General features: G+C 49.7%; 1 long non-coding RNA gene across 1 annotated transcript in view; it reads right to left on the minus strand.

The window, feature by feature from the left end:
- LOC110309071 overlaps nucleotides 1–10,862 on the minus strand; it is a 29,649-nt gene that overhangs the window by 9,499 nt on the left and 9,288 nt on the right. Inside the window, exons 2-3 of the long non-coding RNA XR_002379653.1 lie at nucleotides 6,731–6,980; nucleotides 2,725–2,894 (exon numbers count right to left, since the gene is read on the minus strand). This is a non-coding gene — a long non-coding RNA (uncharacterized LOC110309071). The remainder of the gene's footprint in view (nucleotides 1–2,724; nucleotides 2,895–6,730; nucleotides 6,981–10,862) is intronic.

Raw genomic sequence — 10,862 nt, forward strand, 5'->3', positions numbered from 1 at the left:
AGAAGGCCTTCCTGCTCTCCAGCTACGGACCGGACCAAGGACTCTCGCCCCCGTGGGAACCACCCAGCAGTCCCTCTCCCCCTGCCTTCTCCTCCCTTCGGCCCAGGGATGATGGGGCCGCACCCCCTCGGGGGCCCCCCATTTGTTCTCAGCTCTTCCATGGTGTCCATCGGTGTCTGGGATACATGAGACTGAGAACCTGTTATCTAGGACTGCCCCTTGTCCACACCCCTCCCCCCGCCGAGCTGGGGTCCAGTGGCTTCCTACAGCCAGACACCCACCCGNTTTCACGTGGAAAGCATGCGGCAGTCTTCCCACGTCCGCCTGCCCACTCCCTCTTTCGCCCATGCCCACTGCCCAACACTGCTGTCTCCTGCTGTGTCCCCTGTTGTGGCTTCCGTGGCCGGCAAAGCCTGGCTCACCCACATGAATGCACCAGCAAGAAGCAAGAACAGAGATGTGGAGAGGAAAGTGAGAGCAGGGGTTCGGAGCTTCCCAGGACCAGAAAACCAAGCNTTTCTCCCGGGACCTGGAATTTTCCACAGGCATATCTGTCTCTCATGTGACTTAGCCACATCCTCATTGCTTGAGATGACCAGACCTCCCATGCAGGAACAGGAGGAAGGGGTGTGCTCTCTGCCTTATCAAAGAACTTTTCCACTGTGGCATTTGGGCCCTTGGNCCCCTGCTCAACACTCCCCCCAACTTCCTGTGGGAACCCACATTGAGTTTCACCACAAGTTTCTGAAATGACAGCTTCTTCACCGTTGCCTAGAAAATGGGAGGGGGAAGGGGGATTGCACGCACAAAGCTGAGACCTGTGTCTCCTTCTCCTTCCCCNTCAGAACCCAGGTCCAGCTTTGGCCATCACAGAATTCCCATACCTAGCCACAGCTACCATACTGAGCCCTGGGGAAATGCTCTGTGCACCCAGATGACAGGAAGTGTCATTTAAGACCAGAATGACAGTTTTCTAAGTGCTTCCTCTGAGACGTTCAAGACAGGCCACGGTGGACTTCAAACACATCAATTTTCCTTAGAAGGGCCAGGCTCTGAGTAATCCTGANATCATGTAAAGTTTGAACTATAGCCAGCCAAGCCAAGAGCAGTCAGAGCGAGAATACTGCTACCCTAACAGAAGATAGGGGTGGNAGGGGGAACCCAGATGCCTCAAGTGGGGATGTTAGGGGTCATCTTCCACAGAGAGCACTCTCTGCTCAAGGCTCCCACCCCTACACATGGACCAGAGATTCCCATTCCTTGACCCTAAGAGCCCACACTTNGATCTTAGGAANTTGCACAGACTGACTCCTCAGGACTCCACATCCTGTTCCTTTGAAACCTCCTCCTATCCTAACCACAAGAACCCCTGACACTGACCCACAGACCCATGGGCTAACTTTGNGACCCAGGAACTCCTCCAGGCTTNATCTGGTGGTCCAGCTGGAGAAGCCAAAACAGGACCTTACTTTTCTATACAGAGGCCCACCTTTCCCCTGGNTCCTGGTTGCTGAGTAGAGTCAGGGCTGTCNACTCTGTCTCCAAACATCACATGTAGTTGGTCTGAAGCTTTCTGGTNCAAAATCNACCCCCTGGGCACCATCCTGGGCAAGCCCCTCCATACCCATAGCCAAATAGCCACAGGAACTTCCATTTGTGTCTCCCTATGATGACAAACATGTAGTTGCTATGCAAAGTGAGTCTGACTCAGTATCACACCAGGGTGCCCTAACCCACAGACCGTACACCTTAGGTATGAATAGTTCTACTCAACAGTGAAAGCAAAATGGGAGCACACATGTGATGTCTGTGCTCAGACATCACAATAGCAGGACCGAGGCCCATGAAGTCTGTCTCTGTGTGTGTCATCCAAGCTCCATCCCTGGGCCTCAAGCAAGCAAGCAAATGCTCTATCTCGGGTTATACCCCAGCCTTCTTTTTACTTTTAATTCAGAGTCTGGGACTCACCAGATTGCCCAACCTGGTGTTTAGCTTACAATCCTTCTGCCGCAGTCTACCATGTAGTTGGGATTCTAAGCCTGTGCCACCAGGCCTGGTGTGAAGTTAATCTTGATGTCTTTTATTTAAATCTGATAGAATCATAAAACCACCACGTCNATAAGGAAGCAATGTAAGGAATGACAGATACTCTACTCCCTTTAGCTTCTACATCTTCAAACGTTTGTATTTTACATCCATTTCTTGTGTCGATTCAGGTACTGAGTTTTTATCATAAATACCGGACTTAGAGAGCTGGCAGGATTGCTCAGTGCATTAAGACAATTGCCACCAAGCCTGGCCACCTAAGTTTAATCCCTAAGACCCACTTGGTGGAAGAAGAGAACCAACCTCACAACTTTTCCTCTGACCTCCCTGGGTATATTGTGGCATGCACAAACCTCACACAAGATAGATAGATGGATGGATGAATGGATGGATAGATAATAAATGGATGGATGGATGGATAGATGGATGGATGGATGGATGAATAGATGGATGGATGGATAGATGGATAGATAGATAGGTAATAAATAGATGGATGGATAGATAAATAAATGAATGGATGGTAGATGTGGTTAAATTTTTAAAAATAGATTCTGGACTGGACTTAGAATTCACAAAATTTAGCCAACAAAGCACACTTGAACAGGCTATGGAAATAGCTCAGTCAGCGAGTACTTGCATTACAAACATGAGGACCTGAGTTAAATTCACAGAACTCACCTTAAAGGTGGGGGTGGGAGGAAGCAGGCATAGTGACTCAAGTTTGTAATCCTAGCACTGCAGAAGCAGAGATAGTAGATTCTGGAGCTTGCTGGGCAGTCAGCCTAGCTTGCTTGGTGTGCTCCAGGCGAGGAAGAGACCTTGTCTCAAAAATCCAAGGCAGATAGAACCTGAGAAATGACATGCAAGGTTGACCTTTGGCCGTCGCAAACATTTGCACANGTGCAGCTTCTTACACAAGAATGTACACACAAAGTAGACCCATGTGCCTAATGCTTACGTAGATAATGACTAGTTTATTTAAAAAGATTTTTTTTTTTTTTTGCTGTTGTTTGGCAACAGAATCTCACTCTAATCCTTGTGACACATGACTGTGGCTCTCTGTCATTTCTGAATGCACACTGAATGCTCACTCTCCTAGGTCATATCTATGACATACTGCCATGGTCTTTGATTGTTTTGTCTTTATCTGCTGGTGTCTCCACGAAGGACTCTGCCCAGCTCCATTGCAGCCACAGCGTGTGGATGGAGTCAGAGAAACACCAGAAAAAAGGAAGGAAGCCCAAAGCCCCTCACTGAGAACCACTGAGACACGGTGCTAACCCCAACCAGGAGGCCTCTGAGGACTGGAGACAAGGCCTCATAGGAAAAGGGTGCTGACTGGGCTTAACAGTCTGGAATCCCCACACCCAGGCCTGCTTGCCACCAGATGGCCAGCAAACTTGTACACATGTGCACAAAACCCATTGCACACAGGTATGTCAGGCCCTATCCACAAGAGGGAACTAGAGGAGAGTCAGTTTTTCCTTCAATCAGAGAAGAGAGAAGAGAGGAGACCTGAATGGAAGATTCAAGGGCTGTAGACTCTGCATAAGCCTACGGAGTGACTGGATTACAGCCCAACAAGACTGAGGCAGGAGGACTGACAAGAGGTTTTGTCTACCTGAGACTCTGTCTCTAAATGAAGAGCCAATAATGGCTTCACCACCAGGCTGGGCAATTGTGTGCTGGGGGTGGGGGGTAGGAGTGGGTGGGGATCAGGATACAAGGTCTCCACTTAGCACTAGCATGCTGGACGTGGGTAAGTTTGGGCATGCGCCCCGCCCCCGGCCCCCAGACCTCCAGACTTGCACCAGCAGGAGGGTTGGCCAATTATGTCTTAGGCTTTAATGGCTTAGAAGGTACTTAACCCTCCCTCCCAGTTACCAGACTTCCAGGCACTTTGAAAGGAATTTATACAAAAGAGGGTGGGGGTGCAGGTGGGGGAATCTGCTGCCACCTAGGCAGACTGGACTAGGCTGTTTTCTAGGAGTTGGTATGTCCTATTGACACACTGCCTGGAATCTGCTCTTGACATTGTCACCGAGAGCCATGTTACTCTGACCGTAACTTGCGTAACCAGGACAGACTGGCACAAGCATGCCTCGCTGCCAGAGGCCCCCAGAAATGGTTGCAGTTAAAGTCGCTAGAGCCAGGCATTCTCCTTGTAGGCTGAGACCAACCCAGGAAGCTGATCTCAAACACCCTCAGGGCAGAAACTTCCCTAGTTTCCTGGATGTAATTTTCCAGAGTTGAAACTTTCCTCTCAGGTTGGGGGAAGCACATTTATATAGACACTGACAGCACATGCAGAACTATTTCTGTCCAATCAGAAGCCACCCCCATCCCAGCTGTGGTCTCAGAACTAGCACAGGTAGAGACAGCGAGATCAGGAGTTCCAGGTCATCCCAAGCTACCTAGGAGATTCAAGGCCAACATGAGACTCTGTTGTGCTCTCTCAGAGTGACTGAATTTTCAGTGCTGGGTGGGCATGGAGGGAAGCCAAACTCTGAGAGCCAAGGCAGGTGGAATGCTGGGTCTGCTTCTTCTCTTTTTCCAGGTACAGGTCTGGGCACATGTGTGCAACCCCTACAGGGTAGGGAAAGTTCTGGAGGAAGGAGGCCCACAGGGCAAAGACTCATGACCCTGGACACCTGTGGGACAGATGCCTGCGGGAGAGCCATACCTGTCACAGAGGCCCAGAGGAGACAGATGTGAACATCTGAGGCTATGTGTCTGATGATGGCTCCTTTCAGCCCCAGGACCCAGAAATCCAGTCCCTAGGGGAATGTACTGTACCACATGGCATGCCTCAGATGGGACCTGACCAAACCAAAGCCCCAAAACTGAGTCTCTTGCTGGACCTGAATGCCTTCTTGGGGTACAGGTGGCAAGATTTCATGGCAGGAGGCCTGTGTGGCCACCAACCAATGACAAGGAGCATGGACTGGTGTGCTGGGGTCAGATCAGTGTAGAGTCCATCTGCCCAGACAGTAACTGCTTAGCACTCAGACAATGCCCACGGGGGTAAAGGTCATGACTTGGGCCCCTACTAACCAANAGCCCTGCTCAGCACTGATCNTCTTCCTTCCNGGTGGGAAGGGGCTAGAAACACCAAGAACCTAGTACTTCTTCTCTGCAACTGCAAGGCAATTCTGTGTCGGGACAGTTTTAGGAGAAGGTCTTCATAACTATTCAGATATGTCGTTATCAGAAAAGGGAAGTGGCCAACCTANGGACAACACTGTCACTGCCCCAGGAAGAGCAGACNATGCCAAACCGGTGCCTGAGAGAGCAGAACAACTTCTGGTGTCTAGACAGGCAGGAAGGCTGTCCCCTGGCTTCTGCAGGAGGAGGGTGCGGATGGAGCTGGAGAAGAACTCAAACNCACTGTGGCTCCAGCCTGAGGGCAGCAGGCAGGTGGGCTTGCAATTTACTCTGGAATGGTCAGGTTGGAGGCTGCCTTTGCCTCCCCAGAAGGAGGGGAAAGTTCATGTAATTCCAGACTCACTGAGCTCTCTCTCTGGCTGTGAACCATGAGGAGCTGAGCCAGGGAGGTAAGGTGGACCACAGTCTGGGGATGTGTGAGTGGCAGTGACCTGGGTCACTCTCCTTGGGCCTCAGATGTTTTCCTTCATAACCAGTCATAGGAAATCCACATCATTTGTCAGGATGAAATTCCAATCATTCTTCATCCACTCACTGTGTGTTTATCAGTTAATGTTGCCTCCAACTGAACCACAACAACCTTTGCTGAGGAACAGAATTCGGGGTAGGCCATATTTCAAAAGGCCCAGGAAGCACCTGCTGGACTTAGCTCCTCACTAGGGCTGGTTAGTGTAGGAAAACCATGGGGGTTGGGGTAGGGGGAGAGCAAGCAGGAGATGCTAACCCTGCCCAACCCTGACAAGGCGTTGTGCATACAGCACATGGTAGGGCATCTGGGTTGGAGAACTCGGACTGTGAAGCAGGAGGTATAAAGAAGATAGGTCTCAGAGACATGAGAGTTCTTTTTTTTTTTTTTTTTTTTGGTTTTTTCAAGACAGGGTTTCTCTGTGTAGCCCTGGCTGTCCTGGCACTCACTCTGTAGACCAGGCTGGCCTCGAACTCAGAAATCCGCCTGCCTCTGCCTCCCGAGTGCTGGGATTAAAGGCGTGCGCCACCACGCCCGGCGAGAGTTCTTGATGCAATGTCACCTGACAATCTGACCCAGAGCCCCTTGTGGACACCACAAGACAGAGCAGAGCTAGTCAGTTCAGAGCGAGGGATCTGAGGGAGAAGAGGAGCTGGAACTGATGCTGCAGGCCCAGGGTAGCCCTCCCTGCAGCTGAGCCCTCCGACATCCTTCACTCCCTGGCTTGGAATCCCCAAGCCCTCAGCTCTCAGTAGGGATCCTGAAGCCCGGCATGTGGACTGAGAGGGAGGAGAGGCAGGTGAGCGGCCCTGCCATGGTCTAACTGGACATGTCTGCTTTGTTGGGATAGGACTTTTACAGCCTCTCCGGATCTCAGAATAAAGCAAGGATGAGACCTTCAGCTTCTGGTCCTCAGCCATCCTCCCACTCAGCTCTGCCACNCACCAGCCCCCACCAGTTCTTACTGCTCTCAGTTGCCAGCTGGCNCTCCCTAGCCCTAGAGCTGGCATGGGGCAGGAAGCTACTCAAGCCTCCTCCCTTCCTGAGAGTCACCTGGAAATAAGGTTGAATCCAACTGCTGATCCACTCCCACTTCTCATGCCCAGGAGGCATCTGAGAGGATCTATGATGCTCTTGGCTTCACCCATAGCTTGTGATCCAAAAGCGAGTCCTGGGCACAACCTTGGATTCACTACTGCCTTCTCACTCCTTGTGACCTGTCACCATCATCACTGCAATCATTGTCACCATTATTATCAACAGCATCACCATCCTCACTATCACCATCATCAGCACACTTTGCCTGAAAAGAAAGAGCAGATCTTAGTTCAGTAGGAACAGACTTCAGCTCCCCAAGCTCATGGTCTGAACATGCCCAGGAAGGAGAAACACCCTCCCTCTCCCCCTCCTTACCACAGAGAGTTAAGACTTTTCAGGTCGTTTAGAAACATGGTTAATGAAGTTTATAAGGGAAATGTTTATGAACCCTTTTGGGGTTTTTCCATTTCCCTGATTTGTCACGACCAGCTGTGAGTCACTGGTCACCAACAGCTAAGTTAACCAGGCTGGGGCAGCAGCTCCCCCTTTCCTCAGCCAAGCATGAAACCTGCTATCCAGAACCCCACCCATCATAATAGCCCAATGTCAATTCAGCCAGTCAAGGCCAAACGCCAAGCACAGGTGAGCCCTATTTACTGTATCTAAGCCCAGCACCCCCCACCCCGGTGCTGCAGGCCTCACTTCCGGTGGCTCCTGACCCTGCTTTGCAGCAGCTTGTTATCCCAGTGCACACCTTGGCTATCCAACGTGCTCAAGGAGCCAGCATCTGTCCTTTGGTCCTGCTGTATTTTGCAATGTAGTCTTATTATCACCTTGAGTTGGTGCATGTCTAGACTTCCAACTGCCTGAGCTCTGTGGGAGACTGGCATTCCAAGAACCTAGGATTAGCTAGCCCATAGCAAGGGGCGATGCCTCTTTAATGACACACACTATGGAGGCATACTACTTGACCCAGACCCTGATGGTGACAAAGCTTTTCCATATGTTATTTGATTCTGACAAAGCTCTATAAATGCGAGGCATTGAGACAGTTGCCTGAGGAAGCACAGTGGGTATCGCTCAGAGTCAGTAACCCATCACGGGTCTGCTAACCCAGATTCTGGGCTGGTAATGACTATGTACACCAGCCCAGCCTACAGTGGTTACAATGTCTGCTGTATTCATTTCTTCAAAAATCATCCTTAAGGTCATAGAATTCCCCCACTCAGTGACTTCTGGTGACTGGGATCACATGACAATGGTTTTCTTATGACTGGCGGCCCCTCAGGGGCCAGTGAGATGGCTTCTGGGCAAACTTAATAGCCTGAGTCTGATCCCTGGATCCCACAGCAGAAGGAGAAAAGAAAATCTGACCTCTGACCTCCATATACACAGCACAGCATACATGCTATGTCACACACACAATAATAATGACGAATATTTNAAAAATTGAAAATAGAATCCTCAAGTTTCATCCACATTCTGGTTTGGTCAGAATCCTTCCTCTGTGAGGCTGAGTAACAGCCTGATACATGAGCAGAGCAGCTTATTCATCTATGTATCCATTGAGAAATACTTGTCTCCTCATGGTTGCTATAAATAGAGTTGTACAAATCTTCTTTTGTGTTGTTGTCTCCAGTGCTTTTTGCAATATGCCCCGAGTGAAATCGGTTGAGGGTACAGAAATTCTATTTTTACTTTGAGGAACTACCATGCAGCCGTCCTGTATTACATCCTCANCAGCAGCCCACAACACCACAGGTGTATTTCCAAGGAAGCCCCGGGAACGTAAGCCTGAATGTACAAGCAACAATACCAAAAGGAGAGAAATGAGGCTGCACTAAGTTAAAAGGCTCCCATGTCGTGAAGGGATTTATCAACAGAGTGAAGGAACAACCTGCTGGGACCAGGAGAAACTATCTGGGAGCTATGCTGACAAGCTGCTGTCTGGCATAGCAAGGAGGTCGAGCAAGGCCCCAGCAGTGAAACAAACAACCCCAGTGAGAATGGGGAAGGACCTCTGTGGACAGTTCCCAGAAGAAAACACAGCCGGGCGGGGGGAAATGATAAAAGACTCACCAAGGAAATGCAAACCCAAACTGGCAACTTGCCCACACCTGCTAGAGCAGTAACAATGAAAAGACACAGAAAACAAGTGTTGGCAAGGACGGGGACAAAAGAGAACTCTTGTGTACTCATGGCTGGATGCAAATTCCTACAGCCATTATGGAAATTTTTATGGAAGTTCCTCAGAAGAAACAAAAACCCAACTACAGCCAGTTAATTACTATGTGGTCCCTGAGCTCATGTTGGAAGGAAATAAAACAATACACGAGAGATCTCTCTGCCCTCTCATGCTTATAGACACATTATTCTTAGTAGCCAAGAAATGGAATTCAACAACAGATGATTGGGGGCAGGTAGATATAACAATGGGATAGTATTTAACCTGTGAGGAGGAAATCCTGCCATTGCACAGCCACTTAAATGAACCCAGAAGACATTAGGCAAGTGGAAATAGCCAGATGCAGGATAATAAATACTGAATGATTTCACTTATCTGAGGAATCTACTAGAGGCAAAGTCCTAATGTGGTTGTTTCCAGCCAGAGGAGGGTGGAGTACTGGAGGTTGTTAGAAGGGTCCAAGTTTCAGTTAAAAGATGGGGCAAGTTTCCTGAGCCTGCTGCCTCTGTGGCCAGGTCCTTGGTAACAGTGTAGCATGAACTGTGCACTGCTAAGAGCCTGGGCTCCCCGTGTTCCAGACACACAGAGCAAGTGATTCACAGATCTCTGAAGCTTCTTGCTTAATCCTCTCATGTTATCCATGTATCAAAACGCTATGTTCTGCACTGTCATNCATGCAGTGTTTNTAAGTTTTATTTTACTATTTTTGTTTTAAAGAAGGAAATATCTGGAAGGTCAAANGCTTAGGTTCTGGAAGGAGGTCATACTTTTCCAGATTCAATATGGAAAACCCCGAGGCATCCCAGAGGCACAGGTCCATGTAGTACTATACTGTCTTAGTTAATTTTTCTATTGCTGTGATAAAATATTATGACCAAAACCAGCTTGAGGAAGAAAGGGTTTATTTCATCTTACAGCTCTCAGGTAACAGTGTATCACTGAGGGAAGTCAGGGGGCAGGAACTCAAGGAAGGAACCTGGAGGCAGGAGCTGAAGCAGAGGCCATGGAGGAATGCTGATAATTGGTTGTTCCCTATGGCTTTCTCAGCCAGCTTTCTCATATTACCCCAGGACCACCTGCAAGGAGGTAGAACCACCCTCAGTGGAAAGGGCTGGGCGGGGGACTTCAGGTGTGAGGTTCGGGGAAAGAAGGCAGTTTCTTCTTGGGGATGTAGGGCTGGGCCAGCTTGGGACAAGCCTGGGGATGGCTCATAGGAACATCTTGAGGGCTGTGGCCATGGAGGCTGAGACATGCTGAGACAGACAGGGAGGAGCATGACTCTTGCTGGCAGAGAAAGAGCGGGGGCACAGATTAGGGCAGGTAGGAGGCACTGGGGACCTGGGGCTAGAGAAGCCCCCCTCCCAGAGACTGATGATGATGGGGGGGGGTTGCCTCTCCCAGGGACTGATGATGGGGGTTTCCCCAGGAGACTGGGTCATGGCTGGTGTCTGACTCTCACTGAGAAGCTCATCCCCATAACCAGGGGTCTCCACTATGGACCCCAGCTGATGTGTGGCTGCTGGACCTGGGTTCTGTGTGAAGCCCATGGTAATANTTAATACCAGGCTATTCTCCNAAAAGGCCATGGAGGTGATTCNTATCCACCTTTGCTGATGTATCCCATACCAGCTCCTTCTGGAGCCTCTGTCCCAGGCTAACAGCACACTAGCAGGTATAATCAGGACTGACTGAGAAAGCAGTCCAAGCCAAGTGTCTACATAGGGTCACAGCTCTCTATGAGAGTATGGTGATGAGCAGAGAGAGATGCAGAAATATGTACAAGCCTACAGGGGAACAGCCTGCCTATCATTGCTACCTAAGCATGGGGTCACAGCTCAGACCAGAGGGAAGTATGGGAACTAGGAAAACATCCCACATATTCCTGTCACATGCCACAAGCCATGTTATAATGGGACCATTGCAATAAATGAAATTTCTGGGATAAAAACAGGAGGCAGAAAC

Source organism: Mus caroli, chromosome 2, assembly GCF_900094665.2.
Source record: "Mus caroli chromosome 2, CAROLI_EIJ_v1.1, whole genome shotgun sequence".
NCBI classification, from domain to species: domain Eukaryota; kingdom Metazoa; phylum Chordata; class Mammalia; order Rodentia; family Muridae; genus Mus; species Mus caroli.